Source organism: Miniopterus schreibersii, assembly GCF_964146895.1.
Source record: "Miniopterus schreibersii genome assembly, chromosome: 9".
NCBI lineage: Eukaryota > Metazoa > Chordata > Mammalia > Chiroptera > Miniopteridae > Miniopterus > Miniopterus schreibersii.
Genome location: NC_138118.1, coordinates 54,502,165 through 54,525,530, shown reverse-complemented (window position 1 = coordinate 54,525,530; position 23,366 = coordinate 54,502,165). Strand labels below are relative to the sequence as shown.

The window sequence follows — 23,366 nt, the reverse complement described above, 5'->3', positions numbered from 1 at the left end:
CATGCAGCACAGTTACAATTTTATATTTCTTTTAGACATTTGATTAATCTCTCTCCCTCCGCAGTAGATAAGCTCCCCATGGGCAGGAACTTTAATGACTTACTATTATCTAATCTTAAAATCTTATAAACAAAATTCTTAACATGATCTATCAGGCTTTTTGATCTGGCCCTAAGACTGCTTCTTCTATCTCATCTCCATGAATTAAGTCATTTAATTCAGATAATATGTCTTTATTGACTTCAGAGAGAGGAAGGGAGAGGGAGAGAGAGAGATAGAAACATCAGTGATGAGAGGGTCATTGATCGGCTGCCTCCTGCATGCCCCTTATTGGTGATCAAGCCCACAAGCCGGGCATGTGCCCTGACTGGGAATTGGACCTCTATCTCCTGGATCCTAGGTTGATGCTCAACTACTGAGCATCACTGGCTGGGAATAATTTAGATAAATTTAAGAAAGATTTGTATTTTCTTTTGACCTAAATTCCTCACCAGCTACCGTTCCATTATTGCCCACCATTAATGCAAAACTACACAAGTGAATAGTAGTCCCTGTTTCTATTTCTATTCAAATCCAATTTTTAACTCAGTTTTCTTCAATTTTCTACCTCCTTACTAACCATGGTAAATTCCAACAGCTTTAAAAAATGTATTGATTGATATATAGAAACATTGATTTGTTGTTATTTATGCATTCATTGGTTGCTTCTTGTATGTGCCCTGACTGGGAATCGAACCCACAACCTTGGTGTATTGGGATGATGCTCTAACCAACTGAGCTACCCAGCCAGGGCTCCAATGGCTTTTAGGAAGCTAAATGCATTGATCTCATTAGTTTTTAGGATCAAGGTGCTAAAGCATGGATCCCATACATTTTCTCAGTTAACTTGCTCTCCCAGCAGCTTCAGTACAATTTACCATTGCATTCTGAGAAAACTTTCTTCTGTTTGTTTTCATGATCATCATTTTCTTTTAACTTGCTTCTTACCTCAGTGACCACTCTTCACGTGTATCTTTTGATAGCTCCCTTTTTGTGTGATTTATAAATAGCAGTACTCTAGTGCTTGATCTAAGATCTTTTATTTTTCTACATTTACATTTATACCCCAAGCTATCTCATTGGCAAAACAGTCTCTCTTGCTAGATAAGTAACTTATACATACATTTTAAATTTCTAATGAGGGGTCATTGAGCATTTGCAATAAAATACTGTTTAATTTTCATTAAATATATTAAAATATATTTATTCATATTAGCCCAAAATTTGAGGCAGTTTTTGAATTTAATGTGCTGCTTTAACTCCTCAGCATTAAAAACTACAACAGAAATGAGAAATCACAGAAAATGTCTGAATAAGTAAGTTCAGTTTAGAAGCAATATACTAGGTTTGGGTGCTCTCATGGGCATTGGGGGTTAGGTGTGCTGATGGTAAAGTATAAAGGCAAGGATGCATGAAAAATAATTTAAAATTAGAATATGTGCAGAAGATAATCACTGTAGAAGGCTGTGTCATATGAAGTTCAGACCTTCAAAAATTTATCTCTTAAGGTAAGTTACTCAGGAGACATTCTTTAACAGACAATATCAGAAAAATAGTTGAATATTCGAGAGGAATATTTGAGCCAAAGATTGACATGCCAAAACTCTTTTAAATACGTAGACCTTAGGCCTGGCCGGCATGGATCAGCTGTTGAGCATCGATCGACCTATGATCCAGGAGATGGTGGTTCAATTCCCAGTCAGGACACATGCCCAGGTTGCCGGCTAGGTCCTCAGTAGGGGGCGGGCAGGAGGCAGCCTATCAGTGACTCATCATTGATGTTTCTATCTCTCTTTCTCTCTCTCTCTCTCTCCCTTTCTCTCTCTGAAATCAATAGAGACATTTTTAAATAAATAAATAAATAATAAATAAATAAATAAATAAATAAATAAATACTTAGATCTTAGATATACATAAAATCAAATATTAAAATAATTTTTATCCTTAGTATTTATTAATTTCCTCTTGATGGTACAAAGGCAAACACTACAGAAAGACATTAAAACTTTATTCCTGAACTATGGCAATATACCCTGTCAATCAACATAAGCAGCTCATTGAAATCCAACAAATATTTAAGGGCTCATCATGTTCAAAGTCTTTATTCCTCCATTCCTTCCTCCATTATTTTATTCATTCAACAATCATTAATTATTTTTAAAGTATTATTATAGACTCCAACAATATAAAAATGACGAGGACATGACTTTCTCTGCAAGAAATATATAAAGATTAACAAAACACCATTATTATTTGCAAGCAGAATAATAATGAAGGTATTGAGAGATAATTTCTGATTGTGGTAATGAGGTTTTCAAAGCAAGTGATATTGGATTTTGAAAATATATGAGAAAAGAGAGTTTATCATTCTGTTTATAGCAAAATGTGAAACATTTAAAAAGTAAATTTAGGCCCTGGCCAGGGGCTCAGTTGTCTGGAGCACTATCCCTTACACCAGAAGCTTGTGGGTTTGATTCCTGGTCAGGGTACATATCTAGGTGTGAGCTCAATCTCTGTTTAGGGAGAGGATGGAAGGTGACTGATGGATGTTTCTCTCTCAAATCAATGTTTCTATTTCTCTCTCCCTTCCTCTTTCTTGAAAATCAATAAAAACATGTCCTTGGATAAGGATTTTTTAAAAAGTTAATTTAGTTAAGAAATTTTCAATTTTTATAGAACATGTAGTTTGTAAGATAAGCAGTTAGTGTGCTTGCAGCTAATATGTTTCCTTAACTCTGATACCATTCATTATAAGATTCATCATGAATTTAAGAACAACTTTTTGGGGGAAAATATTATTCCATGAAGCATGCACACAAGTTAATTTGTGTCTCAATTACAGAAACATTAAACTGTGAAAGGAAAGTGCCTATTATGCATTATGGAGGAATTATAATAGATAGTAAATCAATTTACTAGCTGGTGGTGGTTTTTAGCCTCAGTTGACTTATTTATAGGCTTAATGAGTTTTGATGCCATTTAAAAAAATCACATCTTGCAATTAATTTCAGAACAACACTGGCAGCAAAAATGCTTTTTATTTTGTAAAATTCAAATTGGTCCCACGTACATTTTCCAGTGTCTTTTGACTCAGATTACTTTTTTTAACTGTCAAAGAATACTTTGCCTCCATAATTACGCCAAATTCCTTCTAACCTCAGGAAAAGAACATTAGAAAATATGGTCTGTGTTTTATTTATTTATTTTTAAATATATCTTTACTGACTGCAGAGAGAGGAAGGCAAAGGGAGAGAGAGACAGAAACATCAATGATGAGAGAGCTGTCATTGACCAGCTGCCTCCTGCAGGCCCCCAACTGGAGATTGAACCTGCAACCCCAGCATGTGCCCAGACTGGGAATCCAACCGTGATCTCCTGGACCCTAGGTCGGTGCGCAACCGCTGAGACATACCTGGCCAGGCCTGGTCTGTGTTTTATTGAGTATCTCTTGTATTTCAAAGAATCCTGAGCCCATGGTCATTAATAAGTTAAACACCGTAACACGTTTGACTTATTTTCTACTTAATAAAGTATATTTGAGGTCAAATCTACAGATTTCCAGCACCAGCTACAGGGTCTGATACATACAGAAGGTGCTTAGTCAAAGTTTCTCGGAAGAATAGGTGGATGTGTTAAAGTAAACTGAATTAAAGTAAATGGAGGCATTTTTTATAGGTACTAAGATTAAGGACTTAACCCCAAGAGCATTCCTTTTTTATTTCCTATTGCAACATGTTTTTTTCTTTTTTAAAGTATTAAGCACACCTTGTTACTAAGAGAAAAGGAAAGGTACTTTGTTGGGGGTGACTCAAGCCTCTGGCATGCTTCAGGGAAGCCCAAGGAAGTGGATCCATTACCCTATAGACTTTATTGACTCATTTCTGCCTAAAATATGAGTTGAAGGACAATGATGCCACTATTTTTGTTATATTTTTTAAAAATCTTAAAATGTAGACTTTTAAAATTGTAGATATTTGAAGGCAGGGATCTTTTTTTAAGGTTTTAATTTATCTTTATTGTTGAAAGTATTACGAATGTCTCCTTTCTTCCCCCCCCCCAATTGATTCCCTCCACCCTCTACCACCTCCACTCCAGGCACTTTTTTTTTTTTTTTTTTAATTTTCACTTGCCTGTGCCTAACATAGTACATTTTCAATATGCGTGCTTAATAGCTGTTGAATGGATGAATAAAAATGTCATGATTAAGTGAAGAAAGCTGTAGAATTATCATCATAAGGTCAATATTAACTATCTGAAATGGTATGTACATGCATAAAAATGTCCAATTTGAGTAAATTAGAATTCTAATATTTTAATTTTTACCACCAAAATTAAACTTAGCAGTGTTGCTGTTTATCAGCAAATGCTCAAACCTACTCTTTGCTAGAATTGCACAGATAGTTGATATACCAAACATAGATACAATTTCCACTAAGTGCTTTTATCTTTGATTACTTATAATCAAAGTAACTAATAAACCATAAGACTTATCCAATTCATTGATGAACAAGTTTGGGTTTTGTAGTCAGACTTCTGATGTCATCCTGGTTTTTTCTTAGGGAATTATTTGAAACCAAATGATCAAAATAAAGATTTTTAAACTTTCTATTTCCTTTTATGGATGGATGGTTTTGTGCACCTTGTCCTCTGTTTGTTTTGGTAATTAAGGCTTTCCAATGAGCCTATGTGGTGTTAAGAACTATCTCTAGATTTTGAGTTTACATTACAAACAAGCAAAAATTCCCAGTCTGTCTGAGATGTTTTCCTAGGATACAGGAAAGTTCAGCTAAACTGCACAGTTAATTCACAATCACTTATGAATGGAGAGAAAAAGTTGCTTTAAGCTGTTCCTTTCTTTTCATGGGGACTTAAGTTCAGTATCAAGCAGCAAAATTACTATTCTTTCAAAGTTGCCTCACTTGATTTGTATTCCATAATTATCTCCTCAGGACCTCTTCTTTAACTTGTAAACTCAGCTGAATAAACCAATTCAAAGATTATATATACGTGTAAATATATATTCTCTGAGAGCTGGATAGACAGGAAGAGGGATAAAGTAGGACAATTTCCTTTCCTGACCACTGGTTTCACCAACATATCCATTATTTTTGTTTTACACTAAGGAATTGGAGATTTTTTCACCCTAGAAAATATGGGAAGCATTTTTTTTCTTTAAATTCCCTCTCTTTCTTTTAACATAAAGATTAAAAGTATTGTGACTGCCTTTTTGAGCAGAGGACAAATTCTGGAGATGAAAGGAACAAATTGTTTTTAAAGAAACAAAGACTTAGGAATGGTTCTTCTAGTTGCAGCTTACTCTCAAACTACTGGAATTAGAAAACTTTAGATGAATATTAGAAACATAAACAGTTTTCTGCTCAATAATATGAACACATTGAGCCAAATCTGATAATATTACTGATTTTTATTTTCAACAAAGAGCTCAGAATGTCACTAGATTTTGAGTTGTTTTTATTTTCAGATCAAGAAATATAAGATGGTTATTCCCACTGTTTTTTACATATTAAACATTCTAGTTTAGCGATGATTTTACAAGAGAGGCATTATAGTCAACTGGTCAAGTTTATGAGCTAAAACTGCTAAAATCCTAGCTATATCCTCACTACGTAAACTTGTGTTAGTGACTCAATATTCTTCTCTGTGAAATGGGAAAAATAATAGTACCTACCTCATCGGGTTGTTGTGAGGATTAAATGAGTTAATAGAAGTAAAGCAAATAAGCAGTATCTAGCATACATTAAGTACTCAATAAAAGTTATTGCTACTCACAGTATCTTTCTCATTCTCTTAAAAATGATGTAGAGAATATGTGTGTGAACCACATTTATTTTATTTTGAATATTGTGACAGAGATTGCATTAAGTAAAACACCTTGGAACTGGTGGGAATTAGTATTATCAAATGAGCTTTATGAATTCTCTTGTATGAAAATGTCTAAAATGTGTTTTCATTTGTGAAAGTTCTGGGAGGCAGAAATCTGCCAGAGGCTGACTTTCTTGGGAAGTTTACTCTACTGTCAGTTTTTATGTTTTCTTTTCTCTATTTCCCTGTTACTCAAATCTCACTGTTTAAGGTGAAGAGTAGAAATGTTTGCAGAACGGGGACAGGTTGAGGAATAAGAAACATATCACTAATGTTTATTAACAATTTTGCTATTTAGACAGCAATTAAAATGTAAATTTATAAATAGGACCCAAAGAATTTTTCAGTATAATACGATACTGATTCAGACTTGGCATGCTGAATTCTGTCTTCTTTATTGATGACGTTTACTTATATAAACTATATGACTAAAAGGAATCTTGAAGATCAATACCCATTTTTAAAGATGAAGGAAATGAGCTCTAGACTGATTTAATTAACCATTACTGCACTTATTCAATAAATATTTATCGATCTACTATGTGCTAATCACTCTGCTGGGTAATAGAGATATAGCTCTAAATAAGCACACATGGTCTCTGTCTTTGCAGCACTTACAGACTACAGTAGGGAGGTAGACAATTATAGTAAAATATAATGAAGGGAAGCACAGGGAACTTGAGGAGTGCATTGCAGCAAGAAGGAACCTACTATAAGAGGTCAAGTGTGGTATAGAATTCTAATTGAGCCCTGAAAATTCTAATTGAGTAGGCCAGTGCTCTGGGAAGCTACCCAGCCTATGAGAGGGCCTAGGGGGAGAGAGGGGGCAAGGCATGCAAGCTGTTCAGTTCGACTGGAAGAAGAAGTGTGAGTTGAAAGTAATGAGACATAAAGCTGGAGACATATGCAGGTCATAGTGGGTCAGGTAAAGGATGTTTTGATTATATCAAGAGCAATGGAAAATCTTTGGAGAGTTTTAAGCAGAAAGTAACATGCTCAGATTTTTATTAAGATAATTCTGGCTGTAGCCTGTTGGATAGATTTAGTGGGGTAAAACAAGAGGCAAGGAGGCCATTGGGTGACTCTTAGCAGAAGCTTGATGAGTGTTCATAGTGGGTTAACCTACTACCTGTTTAGGATAAATGCTATTGATTTCATTTCTGTCTTGATTTCAAATAGTTTTTACTTGGGTTATTACAACTTTTTACCCAAGTTCCTAAAAAATAGCCTTTAAAAAAAAAACACCCTTTTCCCTTTATTAAACCAGGGATTTGATATAGCATGGCCTTTTCTATTGTAGGAGGAAAATGATTAGCTTAATTGTTTTGGCTGGTGTTTTTCACCCAACAGCTAATTCTGACCTACCAGGCACTATTCATCTTTGTGTCTGTTAGACTCACTTTGTGTTTTCTATTCCCATTGCCACTGCCCTACTTAGGTCATCATTACCTCTCACCTGAACTATTGCCATAATGAGTCAACTCATCTCCCCGACTCCCAAGGCTTTATTTCCTCATATTAATCTTCATGTTTGTGCTTCAACATTGCCTTAATCAAATGCTTTCAGAGGTTTCCCTCTGCCTACAGGAGAAATGTTAGCCATTGTTTCATCTTCTCTTAGAGCCTTACCTTCTCCCTGACACCCATACACCCAACTGTTCAACTAGGCCGGTCCACACGTTGCTCCCCAAATACATCCCACACACTATCTCTCTACCTTTGCGTAGGTTTCAAGCAGCTTTCTCCACTTCCTGAAATTTTAATCATTTTTTAAGATCCAGGAGACAAACAACTTTTTTATATGATACTTTCTACAGTTATGCTAAGTAGAAATATTAGCACTCAGGGGTCTCACAGGTGAGCTCCTGAATTTTCTTGTTATTATAGTTATATATGCACATATCTCATCTTTCCTATAAGATTATAAATTCTTAGGTGAAATAGAGTGACTTTTTATTTTCGGTATCTTCCTTAGTACTTTGTCCAGTGCCTCAAAAGTAGCGGACAATCAATAAAGGCTTATTTAATTGAATTGATGTCAGTTTTCATGCCAAATTCAACATTTTTATATGGAGTTATTTTGTTTAAGCTCCAAACTGCTTTTAGGAAGTATAATTATGGATTAAATTTAAGATTGTAAAAATAATTCTGATTTTTTTAAAGTGCAGCATATGAATGGGGGAAATTAATGTTAATATTTTAGCATGGAAGATACCCATGAATAAGTATAAAATTTAAAATAAAATTCAGTCATTCATTAAATATGTGTTAAATATTATTGTATGTTGCATTCATTATTATAGACTGCTGTCCTTTTGGAGTTAATCCTAAGTAGGGAGACATCTTACATTATTCCATAGGCATTGATGTCTGTGAATCTTTATACAGGTAGTTCCATTAACAAAACACACACAAACAAACAAAACATTTTTCTGGATTATAAAAAGAGTTGTAATTTTTTTTTAACTTAGATTGTATACCAATAGATGCTTCTGAATACATGTGAATTCCACAAAAGCATCTATTGGTATAGTGAAACCAAGGCACTTTGCTAAATTCACAGATAAGTCAGAAACCATAGACTATTTAAACAAGAGAATGCACTACATTCATTACGTCGAAGTATGTTCACAAGGAAGAATATCAAGAAACGCTTATGTGTACCAAAGCACAAAGCATCAAAAAATGGGCTAGGTCTGATGCCAGGCTGGGAAATACAGAGGATGAGAGAAGGGCCAGGTGTGTAGATGCTTTGGGCATGGAGCAATAAAGAAATGTTGGGACTGGTCCACAGAGCTGGAATTGTTCCTCCAACAATGTTAGTGTTTTTTGTGGACCAAATGCTAAGAGAGAGGGTCCCAGCTCAAAAGAAAGGACTAGAGGGAAAATGGGACCCCGGAAATGAGAGTCTGTGTGGAGTGAATTGCTGAAAGAGCAAGCATTGAGGGGGTGTGCACAGAGAAAGGAAATTTTGTGTCAAGGGAACACAGGTGTGAGACCTATAACATGGAGAAAGAAGTCTCAACTCTCTCTCTCTCTTTGTCTCTTCCTCTTTCTCAAAGAGAGATTCAGCCTTAAAAACCCAGGGGCCCAGAGAGTGTGAAGCTTGTCAGGGAAGAACTTGTTTCTCATAACTCTCCTCCCTAAACCCACCCTCCACCTCCAACTTTGGAAGAGTCAGAACTTGAGTTAAGAGTGACAGGAAGGGTGGAAGAGAACCTGGGGAGCATCGGCCCTTTCTTTCTCAACTTTTAACCCAAAGTAGCCTCCTGTTGGAGACAGAGAGAAGATTCAGCCTTAATGTTCAAAGTTGTAATTGTTACATTGGTCTAGGTATACAAAGTTTTAAATGGAGGCTGTTTGCAATTAAGATATGATGAAAATCACATGAATGTTTTGGGTAACAATTTCTTCAGTAGGTCAGATGAAAACATTGTTAGTATGGATTGAAGTGGGATTTGAAATCGTCCTTAAAGTATAGGTTTGTAAAAAGAAAGAGTAAAGCCATTCTAAATGGACTTATGACTATAAATATCCTCAAAGGTCTATTTTGTGTGCAGAAAGAAAATCTGGGTGGAGCAGAGGCTTTTATTGAGGAAAAAATGTTGGAAAGATACATTGGTGACCTGCTTGTAAAATATTTTTAATGGACAAGCTAGGAAGTTCAAACTTCTTTTTTAAGTGCTGAGTTTATATTTAATGCCTTTAAAATCAGAGAATAGAATGGTCAAGTCAGTTATACATCCATCTTCATCTGGTAGCAATGTTGTCTTTTCTGAAAAAGGCAATATCACTATTTTTCACATCACATTATGTTTTCTCCATAGCACCTTAGTTCTCTTGTTGATTGTCTGAATCTCACTATTCAGTGTAACCTGAATGAGAGCAAAAATCCTTCTAACTTTTTGTTGTTCACTGCTGTTCTCTAGAACAGTGACTGCCACACAGTAGGCACTCTCTAAGTGTCAGGTAAATAAGCAATAAATGAAGAGGGAGAAACTGGAGGAGATAAGCTATTACAGATGATTGAGGATTGAGAGGTAGTGATGATACCTGGGCTAAGTGATGATAACCTTTGGCAGCAGTTGGAGAGAAAAGAGCACTCTGTGCGGGACGAGTTATGAAGGAAGAATCACTAGAGCACCAAACAGAAGAGAAATCTCGGGCAATTCCAAGAGTTTGAACTATTTCTGGGGAGATGATGGTGCCCTCCTAGATTCTGGAAATAAGAAGGAAGAAGCTGGTTTGGGGTGGTGATGGGTTTTTAGCTTTAGCTAAACAGAGCTGTCCTGCCAGTGGAAGGGTCTGGTGGAGGTGCCTTTATCAGGTATAGGCATGTAACCGTCGGAGGGTAAGGAAGCCAGGCTCTGCTAGGGACATGGTGTAACTTTCAACCATTTAACATTTGGGGGCCTGAGACAGGCTGAGTTTTGGAAATTAAACTGCTTTTTACTGTTTGGGAGAGTGTGGGGGGGCGTAGTATGGTCTATTTTCTATTGCTTTGCTCTGCAGGCTGTCCATTATCAGGTGTGGAATGCAAGTGAACACAAAGCTGGGGCCCAGCCTAACCTCCTCCACCCCCTGCTGCCCCTCCCTCATTTCCTCTTTAGCATTTACCCCATGTGGCTCTGGACGCTGCTTAGAAAACTATCTTTGGCTGTATTTGTGAGGATTGCCAGCTTCAACTAAGCAACCATTCACTTGAACGATTTCGCCGCTGAGTGGAGATTGTGTAAGTTGCCAAGCGAAGTTTTCCTCCCACTCTGCAGATCCGGAGGGCAAAGGGCAGAATTGTGACAAAACAGTGTTTTCCCACATGCCCCTAACTCACAAAAGTATAGTTATAAAGGCAATTCAAGTTCTAAATGTTCAGTTATCCAAATCCAGAAGCATTTCTATTCTTAAAAATAGAAATAATGTTTTCATCACTAATACTCTTCAAACACTAGTAACTTCCCTTTGAACATTTCAATATTGCAATTATAAAATATAGGATAAGAGATAAAAAATGAGAAACTTTCTTAATAAAAATGTCCAGAAGATATGTATTGTATGTGTTTGTGTATCTTCTTGGAATTTACTATAGGTAATAGAAGGAAAATTCCTTTGTAATGGAAACAATATGGTGTTTCCAGAAAATGAATCTTTTCACACAACTTATGGAGACTGGCCTTTATTAGTTGAGCTTAATGAATTAATTAATACTCAGGCTTACAGAATTTATTTTAGAAACTGGTTAATTAGAATGGACTTGCCGTGGGGAAAAATTTTGTACAGTAATTCACTGGGTGTTCTCTGTATGGCCATCACTCTATGTCTGATTGTTATGGACTAAATGTGTGTGTCCCCATCTCATCCATATGTTGAAGCCCTAAATCCAAAGTGATGATATTTGGAGGAGGGACCTTTGGGAGGTAATTAGGTTCAGATGAGGTCATGAGGATGGGAGCCGCAGAATCAGATTTGAGTCTTTGTAAGAAGAGGAAGACAGGCCAGTGTTCGCTCTCTTTTTCTTTACTAGGTGAGGACACAGCAAGAAGGTGATCTTCAGGACGTGGGCTCTCACTAGGAACGGAATCTGCCTGCACCTTGAGCTTGGACTTTCCACTGTGGACTGAAAAAGAGCCACATACTAAACCTGACAAGCAAGGGGAAGCCTGCATGGCAGCCTCTAGAAACTCAGAAACTGAAAGCAACCACACAGGATGGTCTGAACATAAAAATTCCTAACTAAAAGCAGGTCATGGTGGGTAGTTGCTTCCTAGGCCTGTTGCTTTCTTGACAAGGGTCAGTCTTTACCTTAAGTGAGCCTGTCTATTGTCTTTTTACATCTTAGGTGACATACCTTTGGGATGTCAGAGCAATCTTCTTTTGCAGACCCCTCGGGGCACAACCTGTGCACCAGAGCAGGAGACCACAGATCCCCTCATTATTACCTTGTTTCCCACATACCATCTCTACGAGCTGTAAATGTTAGTTATTAACCACCCTGTGCCCACCAATGTAAACATTATGTTTCCTGGTTTTCCTTCTTATCCAATCCCAGGAATTTCCCTGCTTTGCTTCCTCCCACCCCCTTAATCTACCACCAGTGGGTTTCATGTGACCCTTCTTATATCTTCTCCTTTGATTCTCATGTATAAAATAAGCCGCAAAACTGCCGTTCTCTGGAGCATTTTCTCAATCTGCTGAGATTTCGCTTCCTGGCAATTGTGGTCAGTTTGGCTCAAATAAAATCATAAAAATTCTCTACAGGTTTGGTCACTTCTTACGTTGACATTATCCACCAGAAATGTTAGAAGTAAATGTCTATGACTTACACCAGTTAGTCTATGGTATTGTTACAGCAGTCTGAGCAGGCTAAGACAGTAGTGTTTCTCAAATGTGAGTGCGTTTAAGAATAATCCGGAAGCTTATTTGATATGTGTATTCCTGAATCCCAATCTAAAGAAAATTAGCCTGGGATGCATCTGTCCCAGTATTCTTCCTTTTAAGTAAACCGCAAAGTGATTCGGATGCAGGCTCTTCTGGGCAACAAGTTGATGAACAGTATTTACAGCAGAAGTAAGCAGATGATCGTTGTTGGTACACTAGGTGGGCGGGTGGGAAGGAAAGGAAGAGAGCTGTTCTGACTTTGTCCTTCGACTTTCTCACACTTCCCTACTTCATATGTTCTAACCTTTTCCATCTGAGGAGCACACTTAAAATTACCAGATTTCCTTCCTACATCACATAGCAACAAACACAAATTTAGGATTTTAGAAGGAAAAAATGTGGGTGGGTGGGCACTCTATAACACTCCAGTCTTTTTCCTACCAGGGTTTCATTTGTTCAATAACTACAGAAAGTGTCTTTTTCCTCTCAAGTCACTGCATCATGTATATTCAAGAAATCATAGCCAAGGACAAAATTATGAAGTAGGCAAAATTATAATTTTTCACTCTGCCCACTTCTCACATAACTGATGAAATTAGATTTTCTGAAAAAATGAACCAATAAATGCAATATGTTGGAGGATTAGTGCACTACATGGACCAAAAAGTGTATGGTCTTTTGTACTTCTTGGATGAAATACTTTAGTTTAAAATTCTGAAATTTTAAGGAACCAAGGCAGGCACTAGAAGAGATTTTGGGGGTGGAGAAAAGCCTTATTCAAAACATTCTTCCCAAGGGTGGTCTTGAGCAAAATCTATTGAGGAGATGAGTGAGAAATCTAAGTCTCGTATGCTGGTTCCTTATTAATTCTGAAATCTGGTCTGGTCTGATCACCAATGTATCTGGACTTGACAGAAATCACTAGGATTAGAGGGTCTTTTTTTCAGGAAAAATAATGTTCTTCAAAATAGAAACAGTTAATTATATTCTTCAGATCTCATTTTCTCCTTGAGGCAGATACAAATTCCAACTGTTCTGACCTTGTAGTGCCATCTCCCAAATTGGCATGTATTTTGACATATTTTGTGAAAGCAGTTTCTATTATGTTATATTCATCAACACATGTTGAATTGAAACTGTTAAGCAAAATACAAAATATTGCTAATAATCTATCTGTTATACATTATTAACAATCAAAAGTAACAGTCCTCACCAGATGGAAGGACAGATCTGTGATAACCACTCATTTTTATGTCCATAAAACATTTCTAGCACAAATCACGAATCAGAGAAAGCCTCATATTTCAGCTGTTTGGTTGTCTGAAATGAAATATAAATTCATTAAAACAAGACAGCAGGTTCTCTGCTTATGGGAAAGCATCCAGGTCCAGAGAATCATGAGATGTGGGTTTTTCCAGAGCAGTTCTACTAACCAAGTCTTTGGAATCATCAGTAGGTCACTTTGCTTCTCTTGTTCTTGGTGTGCTTAAAATTTCAAACCCTTGAGCTGGTCCTTTTATAAGTTGTTGTATATATTATGAATAAATGGCCAAATGTGTAAAATGCTGCATTTCTTACATAAAGATGAATGACTACTTCAGTGGGGTAAAGAAATTTCAAAATTTTGCTAGTCTACAAAACATTGTTTACCAGCTCGTTTTCCCAGTGGGAAGTAGTTAGGTAGTAAGAGGAGAGGTCAGCATTTTAGCCTTAACAAGCAGAAGTGCTATTCACCTGCATGCTGGCTCTTTGTGAGACTATATTCTTGCAACTGTATTTAGTTTTGTGATGTTCATCATACGTAGGCTCCAAGAAATGTATTTTGTTCCCATCTTCACACCTGGTGTTTATTTCTCAGCTTGTTTTAATAAACCTATATCTCCATAGACTTTTCTGATTCTATTTTCCCCCTTACTTCTAGTTAATTTTAAGTGCTTTTTCAGTTTATTTCTTCCATTTGCATTTTCTTGTCCCTCAGAAGAGACTGTGACTGATTGGGGTAGAGGAAGGCTGAGCTTGTAGAACTAGATTCTGGGTTCCATTTCACTGGTCATTGGTCTCCTCTACTTGGAGATCAGGAAACATTTGTTGAATGAAAAGAAGCCCAGCATAAAACATAAATTGGGAAGCAGTATCATTTAGTAGTAAAGGGAAAAAAAAAGACTTGGAATAAGAACATTCTGAATTCCAGTTCTTGACTTGTTAACCACTTGTACTGGGGAACATTACTTTATCTCTCTGGACCTCCATTACCTTTTCTTTAAAATGAGGATCAGAGTACCTATTTGATAAGACTCTTGTGAGTATTAAATTAGATAGATAATCCATGCAATGTTTTAGCAGAGTTCTCAGCACATGGCAATTGGTCAATAATATTATCTACTGTTATGACATATCATTAGTTTTGTCACCTCACAGCTTCCAGCACGATATTGTCATAGAGTATTAGAATATCTATAGTTAAAATGTTATTTTTTTGTTTTTCTTAATTGTTTATTTATCAAGAGAGACTATTTCTTAGCTCAAATATTCATGTTTCATAGTTCAGGAACACAGATCAGTGAAAAACTTCCATGGAATTCAACCCTAAGAAGCTCATTACATTCCAAGATCACTTTGCACTCTGAAGGATACCAGTCGTCTTAATCTCCGCAAAACCTTTCATGCAATCATAATTTCTGTAGAAATCTGTGTATGCCTTCTTTCTTGGTTCAGCCACAGCAAACTTAGAAGCTCAACCCCCAGGGATACAATGATGACTCCAACAATATGAAATCGCAGACACTTGGCCAAAAGGCTACCCATCTGAGGTTTTGTCAAAACACTGGAATACATGGTAGTTATATTCCCCTCAATATCAATATCCTTCTGATGAAGAAATGGATGATGCTCCAGCCTATATTTGATATTTTAAATCTATATACATTTGTTAAATGAAGGAATAGATGTTTTTGTTGGGTGGAAACTCTTCTCTGGAGTTTCAAGTTTGATTTTTAGAATACCCTCAACTTTACATGTGCTTGTGAAATTTTGTATGTATTTTCACATTTTTTTCTTGTGTTCCCATAGCATATCCAGAATCTTCTTTTGATTATGATAGGTGTTAATAAATATTTGTTGACTGACTGCTTCCCTATTAGCTACCTTTACTTTCTGAAGGTAATTTTTTTTTTAGGGAAGTGTCTTTAAATTGTTATACACTCTCTCTCTCTCTTTTTTTTTAAAGAAACACATGTTTTTATTGATTTCAGAGAGAGGAAAGGAGACGGAGAGAGACAGAAACATCAATGATGAGAGAGAATCATTGATTGGCTGCCTCCTGCATGTCCTCTACTGGAAATCAAACAGTGATGTCCAGGTTCTTGGGTCAACACTCAACCACTACGCCACACTGGCCAGGCTAAACTGTTATATTCTTAATAATCCCATGCTACATATTTAAGTTGTAATGTTTTCCAAACAATGTGTCTAGTATCATGATTTCTGAAATTTTCTGTTTGTTGTGTACTTATACTCTTTCAAATGAATTCAGTCAAATGTGTATGTGTATGTGGGTATGGATGCAGGTGTGTATAGCCCTATACAGGCAAGTAAAAGTGACAGATACCTTGGGCTTTCTGTGGAGGTACTCTTTCTATACATGGTTTTATTTTCAAACATGTTTTAGTCTATGCTTGTATAGATTATACCTGAGTGTTTTCTCTATTTTTCTGACCTATTCTTAAAGTACAGTGTACAATTTTTAGTTCCTTAAAAATGTTGCTCACTTGGTGAAGAAATAGTGTAGTCTGTGTAGATACAGACTTCTTAGAATGCCTGAGTCTCAAGGAGAAGTCACAAGTACATTAATGGCCTACTTTCCCTATACCAAGAAAATTGATTTCCCCTTTGTTTCTAAGGAAAATCATTTTGAGGGTATTCACCACTATGTGATGAACTGTACTATAAAAAACTTTGGTTTAAAAAGTATTTATTCCATGCAGTCCAATTTCATTCTCTTAAAGATCTATTCAGTTTTAGAATGCCACTTCTTTTTACTGTTTCCTTAGTTTAATTTCCATGAATGTTTCCATGTGCAGTCTAATGCTCACCAAGCAGTGAAAAAGACAACATTAAATTTTAGCTGCTGATTCACTTTACTCTGAGTCTTATGTTTTCTGGACTTGCTAAATGTAACTAAAGTAGGCACTTATTTCCTGAGTTATATCATTTACTCCTCTACTGACTAGCATAACTTACATATCAATGGCTGGGACTTGGAGAAGCAATTGAGTGGGATGGTGAGTCTAACAAGATATTTGCTTAAGGCTTTTCAAAGAAACCTACGCATGGATATCTTAAAACCAGATTTTTAGTAAATGAAGTGAAAACTTGTTTCTCTCTCCTGGTTATTTCGGGTTTTTCTATTTTGAAACTCACCTTCACATATGGTACCTCCATATAAATCAAAACTTGTTCAATATTGGCATATGCATGATTCAAACTTACTTTTCATGATATAGCACAGTGATGAATTCAAACTTAATTCTATTGGCTTTTAACGTTGTTTTCGTATGAAGGGGCTACTGTATTCTAACAGAATTACTATATTGTGTTAATGTATACATCTAACTACACACACTATTATATTCTTAGCACATCCTATTAATTATGGAAATCACTTTCATTTCAATAGTGAAATTTACATGACAACAGCTTCTGGGGCTCAGTGGAGCATCAGACCACCAAGTCACAGAATTCCCTTGTAGTGTGGGTGTTGACAGGGTTCTGTTGACATCAAATTTGCAATGAAAATGTCTCATAAATGTGCATCCACATAGACTATTACTTAGAAGAAATTAGCTCAATATTCGCGTGGGTCGTTAATGTCAGAGATGGAAAATTTCCTCACTTACATTAGTAACATAAGTTATTAAGAATATATAATCATATATATCATATAGATGACCTGAAAGGTAAGTCTTAAATATTTAGAAAATGTGTTCAGATATGGAACTGTAACCTTTGTGTTCTCTCCTGGAACTCTATAAAGCTTTTGCATCTTGCAAATCCTATGTAAATGTGAGATGAAGACTCTAAATCAGACAACAGAATGGACTGGTCCAGGGGGGTTACAATAAGAACTAAGTAACAAGACAAAATAGAACTGAAGGGTAATTAGCCTGAATATTACAACAACGTTCTTAATAGGGAGAACTATTAGACTGTGAAATAATCTTTCAAATGCGCTGGAAAAAGACATTACTTGAGCCATTTAAAATCAGACTAGACTGAAGTACTCCAAAATACAGTATGCTATGGGGACCAAGCCGACATTAGAAGTGGAAGGAGGAGAATGACCTAATAGCTTCTACCATCTGCGTGATTACTATGATTGTACTCATTTTATGTGTTCAGTCTTGGTGGATAATCTTCTGTCATTTTATGCTACTTCTAGGCAGCAATTTCAACAAATTTATCTAATGCAGAATTGGATGCATTTAGCAGCATCTCAAAAGAGATGAAAATGCACAATAAACAGTGTAAAATAGCAAAGCTATGAGTAAACACTACTCTTTTATTTTGGGGAGAAAGCAATTCTCACCCTGGAACTCTGGCCACATTCCAATGTGCATAAATACCTCCTGTCTGCTTGGCTTTCAATGGAGAATAGGTATTAATTTTTATTTCTTTTGTTTAATGGTATCTTGGGATGATGTTGAATACAGGACAACAAATTGAAACATTTCATCCCCAAGGCAATGGCTACATTTTGGAAGGAGGTAGCTAGGACCCTGAAAAAAATCTTGCAAAATTTTGTGACCGATATCCATTAGAGAAATGGGCAAGAAAGAGAAAATGGTTTAATTTGAAGATAAGAGTTTGACATGAAATAAGGAAGAGGGGAAGGTACCAGGGAAGTTGTAAAAATGTTATTGCTGGAAGTCTTTCAAAAGAAGACCATCCTCAATCTTATGCAGTTCTGGCTGATCACCTGTCATGAAGTAGAGAGGTAAGGAGGGTGGCTTTTTGATATTTATTCTAGTTCTTTTACTCAATAAAAAATTATCTGAAATGTAATTACAACTCAATTTTATCCTATCTTTGCATTTGTCCAACCTCCCAATTTTAATTGCAGTGATACAAACTTAGAGATGGGATCATTTTGATGTTTGGTCATTGTGAAGTAAGCCATTTGATTTACACTCATTTCTTTTCATGTGTACACAACAACTTTTTAAAAAGACTATCATACCCAAATGAGTGGATCATAGAATATATTTTCATTATTAATAATATTTTGTGTAGCTTCTCATATATTTCCTTAATTTACTAATCACATATTCCTGAATTGTGAAAAATACCCTTCATTTTAAATAGAGAGGTCTCTACCCCTCAAGTCCTCCAAATTTATCCTGTTCCTTGTGTGGGCATAATTTTCAATGATTTCATTAGCAAGGATCTAGCTCATAGAACAAGAGATATTATATGAACTTTGTGTGTGGGGGGGAGGCGGGGGAGTGGAGACTTGTCAATACTAAAAGGCATTCTTACCATTAAGTCTTCCTTTTAGCCCAATGAGTGTAGACATTCTAGCATTTTTGTTCATGTGTGAAAAATAAGTTTCAAGACTTTTTCTCCTCAGTTTCCATTCTGAGCCCTGGCGCTATTCTGAATATAAATCAAGTCAGCCTCAGGGCATATCTCCTGAAAATACCCAGATAGTCCTGCTGGAGGATCAGAACCTGAAAGGATGGACCGATAAAACCTACAGGTGTGAGAAAGCTTTGTAAACGCCAGGCACTGCCATTATGGAAAGGTAATACCTCTTTTTTGAAGTCTGGTGTGCAATAGTTTCCAAAATCTATTCAAATTCTACTGGTCTGTTTCAAGAAAAAAAACAAAAAATACAAAACCAAAACGGTGCATAGTACTATAAAATCATTAAGTAATAACCTAAATATCTTTGGTAGGAACTGTGTAACCCACAGGAGTTTAGTGTCATGGAAATCTAAATGTCCTTGTCATGCCCCTATTAAATAAATTTACACAAACAATTAGAGTGCAGGTAAGAGCCTTAAAATATGGGACCAGATAAACCAAATCACACTTAAATTTAGGGAAACGAATAATGTTTCTCAACCAATAAATGCTTCCCCATCCCCTCAAAGAAACACAGTATAGCTCTACAGAACAGTTCTAAGAATAGAGAGCCCAAATAAATTGAAGCAGAGAAACTCCAAGTACTGAACTCCTGCTGAGGTCTTTAACTCACACTAGCTGCAACTCGGCTGACCTCAACTTTGAATATACAGATATGCAACTACATATGTCAAACGCAGCACTATTCAGAGAACAGTAGAAACATTTTGTTAGCAAATTAGCTGAGCACTTGATAATTAAAAGTGCACGGTTTTGCTGTTTGCCATCAAAATGTGCAATGCTTTAAGATAGTTAAAAGGCAGGGGCACGTCCCCTTAAGATATCTACCTAAAAGTGTTACACCTTGGGGAATCTTCCACGTTTGTTAAACCAGGGGAGGAAATAGAAGAAAATAAAAATGAAATCCTCAAGAAAAAAGCTTATTGGATATATGACCTAGTCTATTTCTAGATGGCGAAGCTCCCGACCTCCCTGAGTTATCTCCCTGTCAGATAAGAAAATGGAACGGGAGAGATGGAGAGATAGGTTCCCAGTTCGGTTTTTCGATTTCTCGCTCAAGCCCAAGGGAGCAGAAGGCACAGAGTTAGAGATCGTTTCCAAGAGTGTTTGCAGCCGAGCGAGCCCCTGGCCGCCTCCCGGCTGCAACACCGCCCGGGTCCCGCTGACAGCTGCCCACCTCGCCCCGCAACCTCCGCACCCACATGAAACAGCTAGGGTGGCAGCCGCTCATCGCAGGGTTTCCTGCGCGCAAAGCCCAACGAGCCCCCGAACGGAAACGTATCCTGAGCCCAGACGGGGCTGGAGGGGGTTGGCGGACCGGACTGGTCTCTCTGGGGGTCTGCGAGCGCTAGCTGCCCCTCCACCTCCTTCAGCCCGGCCGCAGATGCGCGCCCTGGGCGCTGCGCGCACTCACCCCGGCTCTCACCGCGCGCCCGCTGGGCCCTGCCCGCCGCCCCCCACCCCGGCGGAACCGCGGGGACCCGGCTGCGCTCGGCCTCAACTTTCCCAGCCGCACCAGCCCGGGGCCGCGCGCCCTCGCGGGGCGCCGTCCAGAGGGGCGCGTGCTTCTCCGGACTCCTTACCTCTCACTGACAACTCCGGGCAGGGACTGGGGCTCACGGTGGCGGCGGCGGCGGCTGAGCCTGCCCCCGGGCTCTGGCTCATGGTGGGTCCTCCTCATCCGACACAAAAGAGGTAGCTTGCTGGCTTTGTCCCTTCCAAATCCAAGGCAGAACTTATTTCGCCCCCCGAAATGGCCAACTTGTGCGCGCCGTTTCCTGTCCCAGTGCCCCCCGCCCCCGCCCCCGCCCCCTCCCGGCCGCTAGCTGGACCGCTGCCCGGTGGCAGCACATCCAGGCCTCCGAGTCCGTGGGGAGTGGGAGAAGGGAGGGTGGGAGAAGAGAGGAAGGGGGCTGGGGAAAGGGGAGCGCCCAGCCGTCTTTCAGGGAGGGAAGGGCAGCACTCCCCAGCCGAGCCCCTCTCCTCTTTACGGGCAAACACGCTTCCCAGGCGCGGAAGCAACTTTCCTTCGCCTTGGCCAGGCTGAGACCACGGCATCTAATTGGGACTCTCGGCAGAGGCACGAACCTGGCGTCCTCTCCTCCCCATCCTGTCTTTCTCCTTCCCTCCCTCTCTCGCTCTCCTTTCCCCTTCCCTCCACTCCTCCCTCCCTTTTATAGGGGTGTATCTGCAGAGTCTTCGGGGGGCTAGGGTACCTAGACGAGAGGATTGTCGGCTGGAAAGCCCGAGCGGCTTGGCCGGCTGCTTCGCCTCACTCTGAAATCCTCGGGCAGTGCACGCAAAGGCTGGGAGTTTCGGAGAGGCGGGGTGAAGGGGCGTGGAGCGGCGGGGGACCCGCCGCTCTTAACTTTGAAGCTCGGCGAGAGCTCTTGCCTGCGGGAGAGCAAGTACTAACAGCGCAGGAAAAGGTCTGCCGCGGTCCCGGGGCACCCGGCTCCGCGCGTGCCAGGGGAGAAGGGGAGAGCCTGCGCGGCCGGTGCGCAGCTCTGCCCCGCGCGCAGCTCAGCCGCACCTTGCAAACCCCGGGAGAGGGCTCGTGCGGAAAGATCTCTGGGTCAGGCGGGAGGGAGACGCTCCCGTTTCCTAGCAACCCTCATCAATCTCCTCGGGATGGCTCCCTCTGAAGGAATTCGATTGGACAGCCCCTGGAGGGAAGACACGCCCCTTCAAGAATGCTGGGTTGCTGCTTTTTCGCATTCGCCCAAATTTCTTGGGTGGAATAAGATTAGAGGAGAGTGCTGACCTGTCTTCCTTCTTACCCTCCTGTGCCGCCACACCGCCCCCCTTGCAGCGACCGACCCCCCCCCCCCCCGCCCCCGGACACACACAGAAGTCCTTCCCTAGTCCTGGTGGTTAGCAGACACCGTCAGCGTTCTCCACGGAACCTCTTCTTTCTTCTTAAAATTAAATAAATAAAAAGCTTAAATCGGTGACGTAGGCACAAAAGAGGAAAAGGCAAAGGAAAATAGCTTGAATTGGCTCGGAGCTAGAGATAAAACCCTAAAGGTAAAATCCCAGGCACGTTTCCATGCTTAGACACATTGTATTTAATTTCAAAATTGAAACTTCACGGTCACTAATTTCTCCAACCTGATATACTAACTTTGTGTTAACCGGGGACTGAGTTATATGTAGCCAGAGACAATTCAACTTAATTCTTTAATGTTACCTTTATTCTTCAATATTTAATGTTAAGTTGTTTAACAACTGCCTCCTTTGTAACCTAGCCTAAACATATAAGCTACAGAAATAATTTTTACCCTTGGTTCCTTTAGAAGCTAACGATATTTAGAAGACATATGTGCTAATACATATACCCCACTGTGAATGCTACTAAAACTAGAAACTTGAACATATTAAAAATTAAGATATTACTAAGTAGTAAAACTCTAAATATTGTAAAGCCCCCGCCTCCAACACCATTCTATCTAGAATGCAATAGTGGTGTCAAAATAAAAGCAAATCACCCTTCCTTTGCATTTCATTACTATTATTCAACATGTACTGCCTACCACAAATATATTAGAGTTTCATAAGAGGACATTTTCACAATGTTTGTCTAATAGACAACTGTACGCCCAAGAGCAATGACACAGCAATGGAGAAGATCAGAATCTACACACTGCATGGGCTTCTGTACAGCATGAAGCCACGTTGTCAGCTCTTGGTTTCATTCAGAATCTTCCAGAAGAGTCATTTTTGCTTTTGAAAAACTTTATCAGAATCAGTTGAGGTGGAGAAAAGTAGAAGAGAACTGATATTTTTATCTCATTGAAAAAGGAAAGTAACTGTGTTTGCACAAAATAGAGCACTGATGTATAGATTGAACTGCATTGACATAGCCTGCATTTCGGTTTCTTTTAACACCCTAAAGATAGTGATGTGTAAAGACTGAAATACTGAAGCAAATGATCAATATGTTATGAGGTCTGGCCTAATGGGACACTTTCCTTTTCCCGCTGCCACACATGTACAAAGAAATGATGAACACAAGGGCTTTTCAGCCTCGGTGGTAGCCTATTACCTGAATTTGAATCCTTAATTGCCATCACTTCCTTGCTGTGTGACCTTAGTCAAGTTTCTTAATCTCACTGTATCTCGGTTTCATCATCTATAAAATGGGACTAATGATTGCTCATCCCATAGTTATTTTAGGATTAATAAGTACCTTGTTAGCAACATGCAAGTGTTAGTTATGACTATGAGTCCCTAGTTCATAGTTAACTAATAGTATTTTAATTGTTGAGCTTATATAATATTTAATTGAAGGCAATTAGTCTTGTAATTTAATTCTTCCCTTTTAATTAAATTTAAATTCATCATTGACTGGGACCAAAGCTTTAACTTTAATATATATTTGTTGATGTGTGTGTGTGTGTGTGTGTGTGTGTGCACATGCATGTTTT

The 23,366-nt window shown here is 38.6% G+C and overlaps 1 protein-coding gene across 7 annotated transcripts in view; it reads right to left on the bottom strand.

The window, feature by feature from the left end:
• Positions 1–21,484, bottom strand: part of GRM3 (glutamate metabotropic receptor 3) — a 207,274-nt gene extending 185,790 nt beyond the window's left edge. For 2 of the 7 annotated variants that reach the window (XM_081147569.1, XM_081147572.1), the window contains exons 1-2: positions 21,156–21,484; positions 20,523–20,654 (exon numbers count right to left, since the gene is read on the bottom strand). The gene's annotated coding sequence lies outside the window, so the exon portion shown is untranslated. Of the gene's footprint in view, positions 1–20,522; positions 20,696–21,155 lie in introns of those variants that run through there. The other 5 variants (XM_081147575.1, XM_081147570.1, XM_081147574.1 and 2 more) reach the window with 5 other exon arrangements.
• Between the last annotated feature and the right edge of the window lie 1,882 nt (positions 21,485–23,366).